General features: G+C 37.0%; 1 protein-coding gene across 3 annotated transcripts in view; it reads right to left on the reverse strand.

Annotated features, from left to right (window-relative positions):
• DYM (dymeclin) overlaps positions 1–21,143 on the reverse strand; it is a 437,675-nt gene that overhangs the window by 342,185 nt on the left and 74,347 nt on the right. The window lies entirely within an intron of this gene.

Genomic DNA, 21,143 nt, shown 5'->3' on the forward strand with positions numbered 1-21,143 from the left:
ATAGCAAAGCTTCACATAAAATCGAATGTCCAGATATGATATAATGTCTGGAATTTTCTTAAAAATAATCTGAGAAATGGGGGGAAGGTGATTTTGGATAAGGATATAGTTGAAACAAGAGTGGCCATGAATTGATAATTACTGAAGTGAGGTGTTAAGCATATTGGGGTCATTATTTTCTCTACATCTATATGCTTAAAATTTTACATAAGTTTAAAAATATAAAATTAAAAATTGACCACTTATGACATGACCATAGACCAAATTTGGCGAAGACAGGGACCTCTCTTAGTCCTAGCTCCTACCATATTTCCTGGCAAATAGCAGGTACTTAGCAAATACTAATTGGAATAAATGAACCATAGAAAATTCTACATTTCACAAATTTAATTTGCTAAAGTCTTCTGCTTTGAGAAATTGGATATGTTTCATTAGTTTTTATATTTTTGCCATTAGCAAATCACCACAAACTTAGTGGCTTAAAACAGCACAAATTTATCACACAGTTCTGTAGTTGCAGTACAGGTCTCATGGGGTTAAAATCAAGGTGTCAGCAAGCTGCTTTCCATCCTGGAGGCTCCAGGGAAGAATCCATTTCTGCTCTTTGGGTTGTTGGCAGGATTTAGCTCCTCGTGGTTGTAGGACCCAGTCCCCATTTTCTTGCTGGCTATAAGCTGAGGGCACTTCCCACCTTCTAGAGATCACCTCATTCTTTGACTCATGGATCCCTTCCTCCATCTTCAAAGCCAGCAACGGCTTTGAATGACTCCTGTCCCATCTCTCTGATCCACTCTTCCGGTTTCCTCTTCTATCTTTAAGGACTCATGTGATTAGACTGGGCCCACTAGGATAAAAGAGAACAACCTCCCCATTAAAGGGCCCTTAATTTTAATCATGTCTACAAAATCCTTTTGACATGTAAGGTTACAAATTCACAGGTTCCAGGGATTAGAATGAGGACATTCTTGGGCAGCGGAGGACATTATTCTGCCTACCACTAGTAGCCAATAAGAATCAGATTTAAGCACTAATTTCAATTATTCCAAAAATCTCCCTACTAGCCAACATGAAAATATTACTCATACTAGTAGTTGTACTAATCTACCAGATTTGGGGGAGGGGGCCAGGGGGAGATGTAATGTTCAAATACTGTAAATGGGTTAAAATAGGCTCCAACAACCTGGCTGGGTAGAAGAAATAATCTAAGTATACAATGAAGCACAGCCTCAAATGACACAGCAAAGGTATAAATACTAGAAATGGCTAGAACAGAATTTTTTTTTTTTGCAAAGATGTCAAGAATCTAATTTCCAATTTTTGTTGTCTGAAGATAATGTTTACAGCCACAAAGCAGAAGAGAAAAGCAGAAAAGTGCACAGAGTGATAAATATTCAAACAAGAATAATAACCATCCAATAGCTAATCACCCCACTCAGAATAAAATGCAGAGTCCTTAACCTAGCCTCTAAGACCCTTATGACTTCTGACTAAGCATCCTACCTCATCTATCACTCACCCATCCTTGCTCATTCAGCTCTAGCTCTACTGGCCTACTTAGTGGTCCCTGGATACACCACACATGCGCCCACCACAGAGCCCTGCACTGGCTGTTCCCTCTGCTCGGAATGCTCTCCTATCAGATAGCGACAGGACTCCCTCTCTGACTTCACCTGGGTTTCTAGTAAAATGTCCACTTCACAAGGAGCCTTCCCTTACAGTCTCAGCTAAAGTATCACCACATTACTATTTTTTTTCCATTGTACTTACCACATTCTGACATCATATTATATATTAATTTATTATCTGTCCTACCCCACCCACGACTAGAATCTACGTCTTATTCACTATTGTATCCCCAGCACCTAAAACAGTGGCTGGCAACAAGTACACAGATATTTGCTTATGAACAGTCTCTTCTACTCTGCTTGCAGGCACAGTGAGGAATTAATATTATTTGGGGTTTACCAAAAACAAGAAAAATACATCCATTCATGTACAAATTTTACAGGACAAAAAATATCTGAAACTCCCAGCTTCCAAACACTATTCCAAGATTTAGCACTCTATATAAAAATTCCCTAGACTCCTGGGGCCACAGTAACAGAACTAGTGGCAACAGCAAAAATACTCAACATACCCTCATTTAATCCATTTTCTATCGTAAGTGATATAGAAGCTGACTGACATTTTTAAAAGTCAGTTTCAAAATAAGGAACCCAAATTTGAGTTCTGCTCATGGGGAAAAAATGAGGTAAACAGAAAAATCTCTGAAACAGCCATTTAAGAAATACATTTTAAAGACACACATGGGTAAAATGAAACTATCTATCAATTACTACTTCCTAGTTACCATGTTCCCTCACATCTCCCAAATTCATGTGAGGCTCCAGTTCCTCCAACCCCAAACTGCTTGGCTAACTTATATTCCTCATTCAAGACTTTGAACTAGCTTGCAATTTCCTCCAGAAAACCTACCTTGACCAACCAAGCAGGTTAACGGCATTCCCACAATATATTCTGAGCACCACTATTATAATGCTTTTCATACTCTATAATCTACAACACACAAGAAAACAAACATTTGCTGAAAAAATTTAAAAATTCAACTAATAGAAAATAAATGAGAAATGTAACAAAATGCAGCTTAAATATTAACTTATAGAATCACATAATATTTAAAGACATCACAGAGTTGAGGCTACTTCCATTTCCAGCAGTAATGGACCAGAAATTCAGAAGAATCTTCCTGATGAAGTCAACAAAAATCACTCAGGGAGGGTCTGCAAGGGCAATTCCTAAAAGCACCAAAGAGCTAGTAAAATACTGAAGAATTACAAGGCCAAGATTCAAAGGCACTTAGGAAAATCTAGAGAGGTCAGCCTGACACCTGGAGTTGCCTTGGCCCTCGGATGTTTCCTGATCCATAGGAGCGGCTGGGAATCTGAGCAGTGCTTCTGAGACGGCTGACAGTCTAGGGGCAAACACTGGAGTCCAAGGCTGCCAAGGGTGCAAGCCCAGGTAATCCACCCCGCGCACAGGGAGATCCTCAAAGGGATCCTTACCTTGGAAGTAAGGAGGAGCAGGAAGTAGATCAACTCTCTCACGGACTACAACCCAGCTTTAAGTTGCCTGGGTGGCCGGAAAATTTCAGCCCTGAAACTGAATTAAGAAGAATCCAAGGCACCCAATAGAAAAAAGAGAAAATCCCCTCTGAAGAAAGATAAAATCACCCTAGCTATCAAACTGATTCTACAACTTTACAAACACAAAAACTAGCAAACAATCAAAAATCGTCAGGCATATAAAGAGACAAGATTACATGAACAAGAACCACCATACATCCACAAAATAAACAAAACTCTTGTCAATAATAATAATAATTACCAAGCACAACTATGCCTACTACACTTATGGGATAAAACCCAAATTTTTCAAATCAAAAATTTCTCAAGGACCTATAAACTATATATAAAGTAATATAGTAGATCTTTAAAAAAAAAAATTAAGTTCCAGAAAAAAAATTCCAGAACTGAAAAACACAATAGCCAAACGTAAAAACTCAATTGAAAAAAAAATAAAAGAATAAGAAGAAAGAGTAAAAAACTCAATGAATGGGTTTGACAGCAGATCTGACCCACCTGAAGAGAGATTTACTGACTTGGACATTAAGTCACAAGAAATTACCCAGAATAAAGTACAGAGAGACAATAGGATGACATGTTGACGGGCATTTGTTTCCAGTCTGGGGCTATTATAAATAAAGCTTTATAAACATTTGCATACAAGTCATTTGCAGACACATATTTTCCTTTCTCTTAGGTAAATATCTGAAAGTAAAGTTGCAGGACAAGAGAAGAGGTAGAGCTTTGACTTGATAAGAAAGTGTGAAACCTTTTCTCAAAGTGTTTGTACCATGTTATACTCCCACAGCAATTTTTTTATATAGATTTTATTTTTTAGAGCAGTTTTACGTGCCTAGCAAAATTGAGCAGAAAGTACAGAGAATTCCCATATATCCCCTGCTCCCACACGTGCACGGCCTCCCCCAGAGTAGCATATTTGTTAAAAATGACGAACCAACATTGACACAACATTATCACCTAAAGTCCATAATTTACTTTTGGGTCCAGTATTGCTGTTGTATCTTCTATAAATTTTGACACATATGATAACATGTATTGATGATTACAGCATCATACAGAACAGTTTCATTGTCCTAAAAATCCCCTGTGCTCCATCTATTCATCCCTCCCTCCCCCAAAAACCTTGGCAACCACTGATTTTTTCACTGTCTCTACAGTTTTCCTTTTTCAAAATGTCATACAGTTGAAATAATAAGTGTGTAGACTTTTCAGATTGGTTTCTTTACCCACTGCAATTTCTGAAAGTTCCAGTTCCTCCAGATTCTCACCAACATTTGGTACTATCAGTCTTCTTAATTTTAGCTATTCTAGTGGTGTGTAGTGATAGCTCATTAATTTGCATTTTTCTGATGATTAATCATATTAAATATCTTTTCATGTGCTTATTTGCCATTCATATATCTTTTTGTGAAGTATCAATTTCAATCTTTTGTCCATTTTTAATTGGGTCATTTGCCTAATGATTTTTAAATTGTAAGAGATCTTTATATATTCAAGAATAAAGTCTCTTGTCAGCTATAAGTTCTACAGACATCTTTTCCCAAATGTGATTTGACTATTCATTTTCTGAACAGTGTCTCTTGATGAGGCAAAACTTTTATTACTATTTTTTGTTGTTGTTGAGGAAGATTAGTCCTGAGCTAACATCCGTGCCCATCCTCCTCTATTTTGTATACGGAATGCTGCCATAGCACAGCTTGATGACCAGTGTGTAGGTCCACGCCCAGGATCCGAACCTGCGAACCCTGGACCGCCAAAGCAGAGCACACAAACTTAACCACTATGCCACTGGGCCAGCCCCCAAAACTTTTACTTTTGAAGAAGTTTAACTTGTCAAGTTTTTCTTTTATGGTTATTGTTTTCTGTGAACTTTTTAAGTTATCTTTACCTAAACCACAGTTATGTATATTTTCCTAATTTCTGTGTTATATGTGAGGGTAGGTGTCAAAGATTTTTTGTTTTGTTTTGTTTTTCTCCTATATAATTAGCTTTTCCAGCACCATTAGTTGAAAAAAGCTTTACCTCCCCAATTGAATTATTTTGCTGATTTTCTCAAAAACCAATTGACCATGGAAGTGTAGATCTATTTCTTGATTCCCTATTCTGATCCACTAATTTGTCTATACTTATGTCAATATCATATTGTCTTGAAAACTGCAGCTTTACAGTACATGATGAAGTGATTTAGTATAAGTATTCTTTGTTGTTCTTTTTCAACATTTCTTTGGATACTCTAGGTTCTTTGCATTTCCATATATATTCTAGAATCAGCTTGTCAATTTCTACAAAAAAAAAACAAACCTAGTACAAATGTGAGGAATTGAATCTGTAGATCAATTTGGGTAATACTGACATCTTAACAATGTGGAGTCTTCGAATTCATGAATGTGATATATGTCTACATTTAGGTCTTCTCTAATTTCACTGAGCAATGTTTTTTAGTTGTCAATATATAAGTTGTGCACATATTTGTTGAATTTACTAAGTGTTTCATGTTTTTCATATTTTTTTAAAATGGAATTGTTTTTAAAGCTTCAGTCCATGGTTGTGTATCCTAGCTGTTAGTTTTAATTCTCTATGTGAGCTGCCAGCGCAGTATGACAACTAACAGACGGGTAAGAGTGGTTCCATGACCAGGAAACGAACCAGGGCACTAGACCACCAGGGCTGGCTCTAAAATGGAATTTTTAAGGTTTTATTTTCCAATGATTTTTGTATAATCATCTTGCAACCTGCAGCTTTGTTAAATTCACTTTTCAGTTCAAGTAGCTTTTATATATTCCTTAGGGTTTTCTATGTAAACAATCATGTTGCCGGCAAATAAGGATAGTTTTACTTCTTTTCTAATCTCCACGCCTTTTATTTCTTTGCTTTGCTTTATTGCACTGGCTAGGGCCTCCAATACAACATGGAACAGAAATGCTGAGAGCAAACACCCGTGACTTGTTCTTAATCATACACGAGGGAAAGCTTTAGTTTCTCACTATTAGGTGTGATGTTAGCCGCAAGGTTTTCATAGATGCCCTTTATCTACTTGAAGATGTTTCCTTCTTTTCCCAGTTTGAGAGTTTTTTCATGAATGAATGTTGAATTTGATCAAATGCTTTTTCCATATTACTAAAATAATCATATAGCTTTTCTAACTTATTTTTTCAATGCAGCATATTATATTGATTGATTTTCAAGTATTATCAATGTTGCATTCCTGGGGTAAGCCCCACTTGGTTATGATGTATTATCCTTTTCATATATTACTGGATGCAATTTGCTAATCTTTTAAAAAGGCTTTTTCTTCTGTATTCATGAGAGATATCTGTCTGTAATTTTCTTTTTATGTAATATCATTGTTAGGTTTTAGTATCAGGGTTATGCTGGCCTCATAAAACGAGTTACCCCATCTGCTTTTGAAATATGCTTCATTGAAATATTTGCTTCATGATATAATGTTCAGTAAAGATAGAATAGTATGTACCATATGAATGAATACACATGTAGATGTTAATATGTAAAAAATAAAAACGGCAATTTTGGAAGATGAGATGATAGGTGACTATTTTTATTATTTTTAATTTAAATTTTTAAAACAGGAAAGGCATAAAGAAAATGAGTGGGAGAAACATTTGCTTCAAACTGGTTGTCTCTACTGAGAAATTTCCTGGAAAAAAAACATCATGAGAGATGGTCTGGGGATAATATCTAATCTTATTTCGACCATAGGTTTTCTTACTCAGTCCTCTTTCTCACGTCACATAAACAATCAAAGTAAGAGATTTGCAACTAGGGAAAAACAATCTAACATGAGTGTCTTAGTTCTTTTGGACTGCAATAACAAGCTAACATAGACTGGGTGGCTTATAAACAACAGAAATTTATTTATTTCTCACAGGTCCAAGATGAAGGCACCTGCAGATTTGGTATCTGATGAGAGATGGCTTTCTGGTTCATAGATAGTGAGTGTCTTTTTGCTGTGTCATCACATGGCAGAAAGGGCAAGAGAACTTTCTTGGGTATCTTTTATAAGGGCACTAATCCCATTCATGACAGCTCTGCCCTCATGACCTTATCATATCCCAAAGGCCCCACCTCCTAATACCATCACCTTGGAGGCTAGGTTTCAATATATTAATTTTGGGAGGACACAAACATTCAGACCAAAGCAATGAGTTAGCCACACTTGTATCAGTTAGGGCTCTCCAGAAAAAAAGAACCAATAGGATAAAAACAAATATATAGAAAGAGATTTATTATATAGAAAGAGACTGGCTCACACAATTATGGAAACTGAGAAGACTCATTATCTGCCACCTGCAAGCTGGAGGCCCAGGAAACCCAGTGGTAAACAGTTCTCCAAACCCAAAGGCCTGAGAACCAGAAAAGTCCGAGTCCGAAGGCCCAAGAACCAGGAGCGCCAAGGTCAAAGGGCAGAAGATGGCTGTCTTAGCTTAAGCAAGAGAGCCAATTTGCCCTTCCTCCACCATTTTGTTCTATTCATGCCCTCAATGGATTGGATGATGCCTACCAGCACGAGTGTGATCTTTTATTTTTTTTTTTTCAAAGTCTACCGATTCAAATGCTAATCACTTCCGGAAAGACACTCACAGACATAGACAGAAATAATGAAATAATATCTGACCTCTGGGCATCCCTCTACTCAGTCAAGCTGACACACAAAATTAACAATCACACTTGTCAATCCAAGATGTCGGTTAAACTTTTAAATACTAGTAGAGGGCACAGAGTCAGATTCAGTCTTCTTAAAAGCATTTAGACATTAAAAGCATTTAAACACGATTTGAAAAGTCTTACACCTAGAAATTTTGTTCCTTCATAAGAGACAAACAGCAGTCTAACACTCACAGACACCTAATTTGTAATGGCCATAAAAAGTGAATACACGTTTCAGCACCAAAAAATTTTACTCAATATAAAGCTCAGTGACATACCACAACGTAGTATTTGCTATTCCTAGTTATTTGCAGAAGAGCCTATAACTATTAGTCAAAGGCTAAGGTATCCCATTTGTCACCATACCACTTAATATGAACAAAAATATGACTTAGAGAAAAAAGAATGCCTAAAAAGAAGAGTATCTAGCATCTCCTTTTCATTTTACGCAAGCAAAATAAAAAAAAGAAAGTTTTACTACATTATAGCCACTCATATTCGATGATGATTGAGACTCCAATAATCTCTCTTGTGAGAACTCTATTAGGGAAAAGAGTAGGCATTCCCTATTTTTAAATCATTGTTATACAAGAATAGGACTTCATAAGTACAATTCTAAAAAGACAGTGATACACATAGTGTTGGAACAACTGGATAACCTTCTGAAAGGAAAAAGAACCTGAATCTATACCTCAGACCCTATACTAAATAAATCCCAAATATATCAAAGGTTTAAATCCCATATATATATATATATATATATATATAACAACTTACTGGACAAAATGGAAGAATTCTCTTATAAACATGTTTTAGAGAAGTCCTTTCCAACCATTCATTCATATATTTACTGAGCACTTACTATATACGAGGCCTCATGAAGCTTATATTCTAGAGGGCAGACAAATACATATGCTATATAGTAAGTTAAACGGTGATAAGTGCTATGAAGAGAATAATGCATGAAGGTTGGACAAGGAGTGCCTGGTTGGGGTGGAAGGATAAGTAATAGGCTAAACTTCTATGACAAGGAGGTCTAAAATTACATTTTAAACAAGATCAAACTTCATTCCTCTGCCACATAACAATCCAGATCAGGCAGATCTACTTAATAAGATCATCCATCCAAAGGCCCATGCTAGAGGGGAAGCTCTGTTACCCTTTGCACGTGACTCCAAGTTTGCTCCAGCTGTCATCATTTCCCACCAGAAAGAAGGGAGGAAAATGCACTCTAAGGCAAGTCACCTCTTTTTGAGCAATATAAAAGTTGTATGTATCACTTCCTCTGGTATACCTATATCTAGTTGCAGGGGAGCCTGAGAAACGCCTACCGCTCAGACAAATTCTAATAAAAAAGAGGAGGAGAATGAGTTTGGGGGAACCACTGTGTTACACTATCACAAGTGTAACACAATTTTAAATAGGAAGGCTCAACAAGAAGTTGACAATTGAGCAAAGACTTGAAAGAAGTAAGGGGGCAAGGGAACAGTTTTCCAAGGAGAGGGACTGGCAGGTGCAAAGGCCTTGAGAGTAGGAACATGCCTAGCATATCTGAGGAACAGCAAAGAGGCCAGTGGAGCTAGAATGAAATGTACAAGAAGGAGAGTAGTAAGAGATGAGGTCAAAAAGGCAAAAAGGAGGCAGTTTATACATCCAGAAGGCCTAAAAGTTGTAAAAGACTGATAAATTCAAATTCTTAAAAATAGTTTTAAAAACTATCACAGCAAAACAAAAACATACTATAAGCAAATAAGTCAGGTCAAAAGGCGAATTTAGAAAAAATATACTTTAAATTCATGTCACGAAGGGCTAATTTTTCTAATATAAAATTGGTCCTAGAAATAGATACAATAGAGGCTCCAATATGAAAATGAGCAAAGAACATGAGCAAAAAAATGTTAATAACCCTAACGTCCATCAATAGGGGAATGATAAAATATAATTTGATATCGACCTACAACAGAATATAATGCAGCTTTTATAAAGGAAAGAGGAAGGATGTGGAGAAATTAGAACTCGCATACAAGGTGGTGGGAATGTAAAATGGTGACGCCACTGAGGATAAGTTACACAGTTACTCAAAAAGTTAAACACAGAGTTACCATATGACCCAGCAATTTTACTCCAAGATACATGCCCAAGAGAACTGAAAACGTATGTCCACACAAAATCTTGTACATGAATGTTCATAGCAGCATTATTCATAATGGCAAAAAGTAGAAACAACACAAAAGTTTATCAACTGATGAATGCATAAACAAAATGTGGTATATACATACAATGGAATACTTTCCAGCAATAAAAAGGAATGAAGTACTGGGACATGCTACAACATGGATAAGCCTTGAACACATTATGCCAAGTAAAAGAAGCCAGACACAAAAGGCCACATATCATATGATTCCATTTATATGAAATGTCCATAAAGAGCAAATCCATATAGACAGAAAGCCGAATAGTGGTTACTAGGGGTAGGGGGGAGGGAGAAATAGGGAATGACTACTAATGGGTACAGGGTTTCTCTTTGGGGTAAATGAAGTTTTGGAATTAGTAGTGATAGTTTCACAACTTTTGTGAATATACTAAAAACCACTGAATTATATACTTTGAAAGGGTAAATTTTTTGGTATTTAAATTATATCTCAATAAAGTTGTTATTTAAAAAATAAAAATGAGGGGCCGGCCCGGTGGCGCAAGCGGTTAAGTGTGCGCGCTCCACTGTAGCGGCCCGGGGTTCGCCGGGTCAGATCCTGGGCGCGCACCGACGCACCGCTTGTCAAGCCATGCTGTGGCGGCATCCCATGTAAAGTGGAGGAAGATGGATGCAGATGTTAGCCCGGGGCCAGTCTTCCTCAGCAAAAAGAGGAGGATTGGCAGATGCTAGCTCAGGGCCGATCTTCCTCACAAAAAAAATAAAATAAATAAATAAATAATAAAATAAACATAAAAAATAAAAATGACAACGCTCTCTAAATGCTCATGTTCGAAAACTTCCAGGATAGATTAACTGGAAAAAGAGGAAAGTTCAAAACAATAGGTATAATTTCCTATCTTTTGTATGAACACGGGGAAATAATCTATATTCGTAACTGCATATATATGCATGAAAATGTCCAGGAAGGACACAGAGAAACCTAAGAACAGTGGTTACTTATGGAGGCAAACAGGAGGGCTGGAGAGATGGGGGACAAGGATAAGAGGGAGACTGTTCATGTACACTTTAATATGTTTGGATTTTTGAACAATACAAATGTATCATCTGTTCAAAAATTAATCAAGAACTAAAAACAGGATTGCCGTAAATTTTAAAGTTGAACTTTTATTGATTAAAATCTGATGACATATTGAAATGAGAGCAAATAAAAAACTAAATCATATTGTGGTATGCTGTAGGAGTCATTAACTCAAAATCAGAAAACCCTGGATCTGCTTCTAAGTTCCGTATTAAACTCAGTGTTAACTTCAACAAATAACGCCTCTGCGTCTCAGTTTTCTTATGTGTAAATAAGTGCATTGGGCAAGATGATCTCTAATGTCATTTCTTGCTGTAACTTTCTTTAATGCTCAAAAAAAGGAATTCAAGGCGATGTTAGATTCTTGTGAAAAAAAAATTTTAAATATATTAATTGGGCTATCTTAAGTGCCAAATAATCAGGGAAAAGAGCCAGGCAAGCCAATACTTGAAAGAAACCAAAATTCTACCATGCTGAGTGTGGTGGTTTTTAAAAGATGAAAAATATTTTAAGCCAACAGATCTTTCTTGTTTTAATGTCCTTGTACAATCTTCAGAAGATTTTCATTACACAATCACCAAAACAAAGTCAACTTTAAAAAGCCAAAGTGTTGCTTTGGCTGCCATATTATCCCAAGAACTTTCCACCATCTGGGCTGGAAATGTCCTAGAACAAACTACTGTTGGAGCAAGTTATTAATTTCATGTGAAGAAAAAAAAGACAGGCGCCGTGACCTTGCACTGCTCTGCTCAGGCAGAATGGAACACTTGGATAAAGACAAAAGCCTCTGCGAAATGAGTGTTAGTGTTGGCTAAGGGCAAAGTCAACGAATACGGAGGGGAAAAACATCCTCCTTTAACTTGCTATTGGATGAGAAACCCGACGGTACTGTAAATGGAACATAAGTTTAACAAAAACAACTGACAAGTTCAAAAGATTAAGACCAAAATTTATGAATATCAATGTCATGCCAACGTGGAGATTCTAAAAGTAAAATATGAGGAAGGAAAGACTAAAAAGTGGTATAGTATATGGCAGATACTGTCAATAGGAGTGATGGCTAGTTTTAAAGTTAATAAAATCAAAGACACGGTGATACTTCGCATTTATAAAAGTCTTAACAGTGGAACAGAAAATGCCTAGAAGTTAGGAGTCAAAAACTATGAATCCTAGTCTCAGAACTGTCACTTTTTACCTTTATCAGCCACCTTGCCTGAGAACTTCATCATATGTAAAAATTAAGGGGGTGGATCAAATAAACTGAAATATCCAATCCATGTTTTCAAGGTTTTTCAAAGAACTAATACTATATATCATCTATATTGTATAGTATTAGAACAATCTATACAAACAATATAGAACAATCTTATATAGAACAATCTATCCTAGAAGTTTTCAAAGAACTAATACTATATATCATCTATATATATACTATATATAGCATCAAGGTATAAAATATAGCCACATATCTTCTTGAAATAAAGTTCAACAACCAAAAAGAGCTTTTAAAAATATCTTAAAATCAGGGGCCAGCCCCGTGGCTTAGCGGTTAAGTGCGCGCGCTCCGCTATTGGCGGCCTGGGTTCGGATCCCGGGCGCGCACCGACGCACCACTTGTCCAGCCATGCTGAGGCCGCGTCCCACATGCAGCAACTAGAAGGATGTGCAACTATGACATGCAACTACCTACTGGGGCTTTAGGGGGAAAAAAAATGGAGGAGGATTGGCAATAGATGTTAGCTCAGAGCTGGTCTTCCTCAGCAAAAAGAGGAGGATTGGCATGGATGTTAGCTCAGGGCTGATCTTCCTTACAAAAAAAATATATATATATATATCTTAAAATCAAAAATTAAGATGGATACATAATAGTAAAGAAAATATACCAAAACGGTTATGTGGGTGTCCACATAAAGTGTAATTATGCCAACTTAAAATGATGCATTCATAAAACAAGGAACAATGAGAGAAAAAAGAGCTCCAAGGAACTAAAAATGATTTCTAAACCTTCATCAAAAGTTAGAAATGGTTTTCAAGTATATGAAGAGATGTTCAACCTAACCTGTAATGAGAAAATGCATATAAGAATCACAATACGATTTCCTTTTTTAAAAAACAAGAAATTTTATAATATAGAATATTGGCAAGGTTCTGTTAAATGTTTTTGGTCGGCCTATAATTGGTATAATCTCTTTAGGGGACAATTTTTTACCAAATTTATCATATTTTTATCAAATTTTAAAATGTACGCGCTTAATTTCAACTCTAAGATTTATATGATGGTTACATCTGTATATATGCATAAAGTGAATTTATGTATATGTAGTACATCCAGACAATGGAATATTATTGAATGCTAAAAAGAAACATGCTATAAAGCCATGACCATGGAGAAACTTGAAACATATATTACTAAAGTGAATGAAGCCAGTCTGAAAAGGCTACATATTGCATGATTCTAACTATATGACATTCTAGAAAAGGCAAAACTATGGAGACAGTAAAAGGATCAGTGGTGGCTGGGGATTAGGGGGGTGGGAGGGATGAATAGGCAGAGCACAGAAGATTAAGGCAGTGAAACTACTCTTATGATACCATAATGGTGGATACATGTCATTATACGTTTGTTAAAACTCATAGAATGTACAGTACACCAAGAGTGAACCCTAATGTAAACTATGACTTTGGGAGATAATGATGTGTCAATGTGACTGCAACAAATGTACCATTGTGGTATGGGGTGTTGATAGTGGGGGAGGCTATGTATGTGTGGAGACAGGGGTATATGGGAATTCTCTGTACTTTCTGCTCAATTTTGCTGTGAAACTAAAACTGCTCTGAAAAATAAAGCCTATTAATTAAAAAAAAAAGAAAGTGTTATATTGTTTAGAAATATAAAGGTAAGATAAGGGTAGAGGTTTATATAAACCACCAGAATAGCTAAGAATTAAAAATGGTTGTCTCTGGGGAGGAAAGGGATAAAAGGAATCGGACAAAGAATATTTGTTTTCATTATAAGCCCTCTTTGCTATTTGATTTTTTTCCCAAACCATGTGTACACATATATTACAATTTAACATAATTGCATCAGCATCAATGACTAGTATTAAATATCCAAATGTAACGTGATCTGAATTATGCCTGAAAATTACTCAGTCAAGAATTAACTTATATAAGTGACACAAAAAATTAAAAAGAAAAAAAAAATCTGTTTGTTGGTAGAATTAAAATTTGCAGTTATTAATGTCAAACTACCTCTTTCATATTCTGCTATACATGCTTTAATAACAGCAAAAGGAATTAACAAAAGCATTCTGTACCAGACTTGCTTTTTTAAGGGTAAAAATTCTTTGAAGGCAGAGTCAACGTTTTTACGGCTGAGTTACCTAAGAATCCTACAAACTGACCTTAGGAAAGTCACCTCCCTTCTCTCTACTTCAGTGACATTATATATAAACAAAAGGGCTAGGATAAATAAAATAAGCTTAATTCCAGCTCTAAAAAATCTAGTGGTTATATGATTCTAAATAGCCCATAACTTGCAAAGAAATATGCATATGCAGACAAAATGACAGCCAGGACTCAGGGCTCTGCTTTTGCTGCTTTCATACTTAATGCCAGGCTAGAACCTGTCCTCCCAAACACCCAGAGAAGCTCCTCCAAGCAGCTCCACACGACAGAAACTTGCTTCAGTTCCCACAATTATTCAGTCTTGTTCTTTTGGATCTCAAACATCCTGTATCCTATGACCACCATACCTGTTAATGACCAAGTGCTACTACTCTTTATTAAGTTCAAAATATGAAAATTAACTCAGAAGCAAGTAAGTTCAACGTTTTTGAGTACTTAGAAAGCGTAAGACAATATACTTTTATAATCATAAAGCATTTTAAAATTTACAAAAGCATTTTCAGGTGCATTACTTTGGTCCTCAACACAGTCCTGAGCAACAGAGTAGGCAGTGAGAGCCCTAGACAGACCTCATGCCAGGAGGAGATGCTCCTTCTCAGCTGCTGGCCTCTCTGCTGCAATTAAGGACATGATGTATTAAACTATCAACTTGCCTGGCTGTTTCTCCAAATAGCTACAGGATTTGGTCTCCAAACTCGTGCACTTAAATTTCCATATCTAAATATTAAACAACTGAACTAGACATTTTCAAACGCCTTTTCCAAGTGATGACCTATGATCTATTAACCCCAATTTTAAAAAGAGAAAACTGAGGCCTGGAGTGACACTGCTGGTTAGTGGTAGAGCTAGGATTCAAACTCTATTTTCTGGATTCAGGATTAGTAGTGTTTTCTTCTACTACATAATATATCCTATACTTCTTGACAATAACCAGTTAAGCAGTTATGAACAATCTGAGCATATATCTTGTAAACGCAACATTATTTGTGGCACTGGATATATTTTAGTCACATTTCTTCAACAAACCTGGTAAAGGTTTACGTATTAAAAATTTTTAACTGGGATTTTTTTCCCGAGGCACCAGAAATCAACTTTCAAACAAAAAAGCTATTGCGAACTTAATATATTATACTGTCTTGGTATATGAAAATGCTATAATCTTTCATTCAGTGCTTGTAATGACTTAAATACCTAATTCAACCAGAAAGCTACACTAGATATTTACCTTACAGCACCTAAAACTTTAATGCTGACTTGCTTTAGCCACCCACTCTGCGGAGGCTAGATTTGGAGAAGTGTTTCAGTATCAACATGCAGGGCTGTAGAAAGGCATTTTCCCAAGTTAGGCTCTTCATTGCCCACCATGGGTCTCTCCAATTCCTTCCCTTTCTTCCAACAACTTGTAGACTTCATAAAGAAATTGTTGATGGCTCTTGAGGTTCTTGAACCTCTTACTCACTGTTAGCACTAAAAGTTTTCAATATTCAAATTTTCTACAGTATAACATCTAAGCCAATAACATTAGTCTATGGGTCAAATAAATGTGCATTTTTTGTCATTTTATTACATTTCATAAATCTTGTGGATAAAGTGAATTTTATAAATAAGATTCCTAATCACTTTTATGTCTCCCCAAATACTTTCCAAATAGATTTTAGAGAAATAGCTCTAAAAACTATATTATGTTCTTTCGTATCTTAATAAACAGAGAACCCTAAACATAATCAGCTCTTTAGTCCTTCCAATATTCAAGTCTTTGCTACACCAAACAACATAGCTTCTCCATTCCCAATCTCCCACAAACTCTTTGCTCTCATCACACTAATGCACTTGTGATTCTCCAAACACATTCTTCACACCCAAGAGGGCCTATCGAGCTTCTTTCTGCCTCCTGAACGACCCAGTCACTGCAAAGCACTGCAGCTCCAACAACTGTAGCATTTATCAACTGTTCCTCTTACTGGGCTATCCTTCTATGTATCTATCCATCTCTAAGCTCTTCAAAAGTCTCGGCTTTTTTTGCCCAGGGCCTAGTACAGTATATACACGCAGTATAGTCACAATATATGTTTTTGAGGATGAACTTAACGAAAAAGAAACTGTTATACTGTAAAGGGATAATCCGGGGACTACTGAGATATAAGCTGATTGTCCCTAAACTAAATGACCCCAGACCACTCAGCATTTATAACTAATTAATCTATTTCCTTAAATATCGTCAGATGTTACCTCTCAGTGTTTCAGCTTCTAGTAGCCCCTTTTTACTATTAATGTCTATAAGACATCTAGTTGTTATAAAGTACCAACTGCAAAGGGCTTTGAGCCACTATACTTGCAATGGAATACGCCTTAGTGCAACACTATGTTTCCATGTAGACTAGACGCTGAGAAACAAACAAACAAAATGCTTTAAGCACACTGAATAGGTTGTGCCCCTACTAATTTACTCATTCAACAAATATTTCTTGAGAGCCTACCATATGCATGGCTAACCTGAGTACTGGGGATACCGCAGTAGGCAAATAAATGCTGGCACAAAAAGAGTCCTTCTTTTCATGGAGGTTTCATTCTAATTTTATTTGAGAAATACAAGCAAGAGAAATAACAGATAATATGAAAAGTACTGATAAGTGTTAAGGCAAAGAATAAAGCACAATAAAAGGACAGAGAATGAGAGGGGTACTATTTTAGGGTAGTCAGAGCAGCTGTTTCTAAGAAGCCAATCTTTGAGCAGAAGGAAGCTTGAAGGAGGTCAAGACGTGAGCCATGCAGATATCTGAGGGGAGATATTCAAGACAGAAGAAGAAAGGGCAAAGGCCTTGGAGAGAGGAGTGGATTGGCATGTTCCAAATTAGTAAGGATACCAACAGCGCTGAAGGAGAATGAGTGGTGTCGACAAGGTTAGCAGGTAACATCAGATACCATCTGTGCTCAAGAAGCAGACAGAGTCACACTACATAAATAGACACACACTCCCCGAAAAACACAGTGAAGGCAATCAGTTACAAGTATCTCATCTTTATCAATATGTAACTTAGGAAAAAACTAGATAAGGTCTCTTAGGTTAAATTATTATTTAAAAATATGCAAATCAGGGCCAGCTTGAGAATTAAGCAGGCCCAGTCCTCAGTGAGTTCACAGGTTGACAAAGGAGAAGAACACATCAGTGGATCTCAGAGAAAGAGGCTGGAGGTCCGGCCTGGGGCCAACAGAAAGGCCCACTCTGAGCAGACCTCACAGGGACCTGTCCAGAGTGGTGGCACAGGAGGAAAGGAGTAGGACCTGTTCTTGACAATGGCATCACCACATACAGCCAACAGTGACAGCTTTGACAAAAATAAAACAGCAACAAAAATAGATAAAAAGGGAGACACGGAAAAAGAGAGAGAGAGACATGGAAAGAAATTCAGTTCAAGTTCTCAAGATAACTTCTATTTCATAATAAAAAAGCCTCACAAGCAGTTCCCCAAACACAAGTATGGGCCCCTACAACATAACCGCTTCTGCTGCTAGGGCCCCACCAGACTCCACTACTGGGTTCAGCCACAGGGTCTCATCCAACCGTTACAGTAACACTGTGAGAACTGATACTCTGTCACAAATCCTAAGTGTTGTGCTCTCAACTCTGGCCTGCCAACCCTGCTCTTTCTACTACACTTTCTATTAGTATCTTGAGGAAAAGATCTTTATCTTACTTTACTCCTCTCTCATTCACAGGAGAAAGTATAACAAAGACAAGGCTTTACTTTTGGAAAGCTTATGCCAATTCTAGTGGGATCAACCCAATATACACTGAAAAATGTCACGTCATGAGCCTGTGCACAACTTCTTTATTTTAAAATATGAATGCTGAGACATATGGAGTTAAGGAAGGATTCCTGGAAGATGTGCAATTTTAATCTGACTTTGAAGATTAATACCTCAGAGAATTAATATTTTATCAAAAAATCCAATCTGTCTGAGAAGCAGTATCCACTAACTACTTAAAAGCCAATCTTCATTACAAATGAATTCCTACAAAGTCTGAGAGTTTATCTAAACTACTACATTTGATCCTATTCTCCTAATAATAAAGTATCATTTAAAACTTAGTTTATACTAGATCTCCAAATATCTATATATCTGTGTTCTTGGTAATCACTTGCTTTCAATATTAATAGAATGATTTCACAGTCTCATAAGAAATGTTTAAGCTAGTTTTGAATTACCCTCGGTGGCCATTAAAATTAGATCCCTCTTGCTACCCACCTGTTAAAGCAACACTGGCATGCCCATGTTCAACATGAAAAGCTTATAGCAAGACTGATGATGGTCAGGTGTAAGAGCATCCCCAGTTTTCATATGTTAATATTCCCCCTTAAATTATAAGCTGATCCATAACACTACACTATGGTTACAGCAGATGAAACATTTAAATAGTAGTTTGGTTTCACATGGAAACTGTTACCAAGACAAACCTTCTTGTAGGATGGAGTTCCAAGAACATTAAATCATAAGAAATTGTTTCAGCAGCTGGTTAAAGCTGAGTGTACATAATACAAGACATCTGGTTGTCTGTGCATTTTCAGTTCATTTAAAAAGTATAAACACATTAAAACACTGAAATGTCTGATATATTACAACACTGTCTGCTTGTTCCCCAAGAGTGTTTAAGTGGCTGGTCTATTCAAGGTATTCATGGCTTATTTACCAGCTACAGGGATTTACTATTTCCATCCCCCTTAACTTCACCAAGACATTTTATCAACAAAGGTTTAGGGGAAAAAAAAAAAAGTACTCATTTAGGATATATACTAAATTGCTGGTATTTGGTTATGACATAAATGTAATAGAGGTGGGTGCTATTTTTAAAATTAAATCAGGAACACATGAAGCATTACACACACTATGACAAGTAAATAGTAGACAATATATGTTCCCCTCCCACACTGGACCATATGTAACAGAAACCTAACCACAGTGGCTTAACCAAAATAAGTGTTTATTTTTTTCACGTAAGAAGAAATCCAAAGATAAGCAATCTAGGGCTGGTGTAACAGTTCCATGCTCCAGGGACACTATTCTTTGCATGTGGCACTCAACATCATAGTTTCAAGATGGCCCAAGCATGGTTCCAGAAAGGAAGAGAAGGGCAAAGGGGAAAAAGCTGGAGGTACATGCTCTGCAAGTTCATGACTTCTGCTGACATATAATTGGCCCAAACTACATCACGGGGCCACAGTTAGTTCCTAAGGTGCCTGAAAACTAAGCTGGGCACACACTGAAAACTAAGCTGGGCACACACTGGCCCCCCAAACAATATTGGAGATCTCTTAGAAAGGAAGGTGAGAAAGGATATCAGGGGTGCAAATATCTGTGTCTGCCACAAGAGTTCAAGTTGCACGGGACATTTTGCCCTGTGTCCTTCCCCATCGGATGACTCCCCAGTTGTCTCAGCCCTACTTCCAGGCTGCACATCACCAGACCAATCACAACAGGGCTTGGGGCTCTCATTCCTAAATCTAGATTATAATTCTGGGCACTGCACTATGCACGACGGAGGCCAGGAACTCGTTTTCTCACAAATACCTGTCTTTCCTTTTTGGGCAACAGGCAAATAGCACATTTCCAACGATATCTCCATGTAGATTGAGATTCTGTGATGATAAATCTTAAAATCTACTTCTTTATTTCAAAAATAATTCCTTTAAAATATGCATTCTCAACATGAGTGGTATCACTCCCAAGAGAGTGAAAATTGCTTCTTCAGGGGTGAAAAACTTCATAGATATTATAATGATTTGTGGCCTCCAAAGGGCCACAGTGCATAAACAGATACTCAGTGTATCTGGGGTATTCAAATTTCATTAAGGGGAAAGGCAATTAAGAAAAAAATGTCTAAAAAGGATCCTCAGAGAGACAATTTAGAAATAAGTTGAGAGTACCTGCTTTAAAAGTAAACATTTTGAATCATAAAGGAATTGCGTTCAGCTGTAGTAATAACAGAAATCCAGTTACAGCAGACAAATAAGAGTCTATTTTTCTCACATGAAAAGTCCGGGGGGAGGGGCGGGTGGTAGCTGATGTCTTTGGTTCAGCAGCTCAATGACATCAAAGCAGAATTTTGTGAGTCTCCTGGCTCATGGTGCCAAGACAGACACACAACTCCAAACACCCTGACCAAATTCCAGACAGCAGGAGAGAGGGCTGTCAAGGACAGAAAGACACATCTCCTAGCTGAGTCAGGTCCCCTTAAAAAGCTTTACCCACAAGTTTCCCTGGAGAACCTCCCCCGACATCTCATTGACCACATCCAGCTTCAAGTAAGGCTAGAAATAGAAATCCCAGCTTCCCCAAAAGAGGCCAGAAATAAAATCAGGAAGTAAGGAAGAAGGAGAGAACAAATATTGGGTGGACAACTAGCTGCCTCTACCACATATGGATTAGATTCAAACTGCTTCTCTCTTAAAACCCTGTTTACAGACATCTATAAGATCTCATTACAGAGATTAACCTAATTCTGTGCCTACCATATGTTTAATATTGCTAAACAGTTTGATTATTTTCCCCTTAACAACATAAAATTCTTGCTTTGATGATGAATAGTAGGAGTATAAATATTATTAGGCAAGAGAGAGAAAAGAAAGAACTCCACAGATGTATGTGGAGACATACATCAAGTACTACACCAGGACCTACGGACTATTCAACATGA

Source organism: Ceratotherium simum, chromosome 14, assembly GCF_057802395.1.
Source record: "Ceratotherium simum simum isolate JZ-2026a chromosome 14, ASM5780239v1, whole genome shotgun sequence".
Classification (NCBI taxonomy): Eukaryota; Metazoa; Chordata; class Mammalia; order Perissodactyla; family Rhinocerotidae; genus Ceratotherium; species Ceratotherium simum.